Source organism: Penaeus monodon, chromosome 28, assembly GCF_015228065.2.
Source record: "Penaeus monodon isolate SGIC_2016 chromosome 28, NSTDA_Pmon_1, whole genome shotgun sequence".
Taxonomy (NCBI): Eukaryota; Metazoa; Arthropoda; class Malacostraca; order Decapoda; family Penaeidae; genus Penaeus; species Penaeus monodon.
Window position 1 is genome coordinate 25,997,243 of NC_051413.1, and position 708 is coordinate 25,997,950.

Consider the following 708-nt stretch of genomic DNA (forward strand, 5'->3'; position numbering starts at 1 on the left):
AGGCTATTACCAATGTTGCAAGACATTTCCTTGATTAGTGTGGCACTATGTTCAGCTTTGAAAGTACAAAACTGTCATCAAGATTGTAGGATTTTTGCAAGAGAAGAACCTTGCAAAGGGAGAGTATGTAGCAAAATTCAGTCATGGTTGTAAAAAAAATTGATTAATTTCTGTATATTTATTTTTCATTTTGATCATGCATCACATTATTATAACAAGAAGTGATGATTATGGACATGAAGTGATATACATATATATATTTTTTCATTTTTAGAAATATGTTTATAAAATCATAGAGGTACTGATAGACTGTTATAAGAATTTAGGAAATATATTTTTTGTGCTTGAGTGTAACCATGCAATAACTTTTTTCGTTGTTATGCTCATGTAAGGGCTATGATAAGCAATAACTGTACCAAATGAGAATCAAAAGAGAATATATATAAACGGAAGACTACATTTCAACATTTTTATGCATCAAGAATTCTTTACGTCTTCAGCTTTCCAAAATTGTATCTGCTTCTGTTAGAATAAATGTATTATAAATGTGAAATTCGATGGAAGGTTTATTACTAAAATTCTTGTGAATATACAGGGTAAATGTGAAACATTTCTGTATTTCTGACAGTTTACATCCTGGAATGAAGTTTTAAGTTTTTGGTATTTTTGGATTGTTCTGGCATAGAGCTTTCTTCAGGAAATATTTCA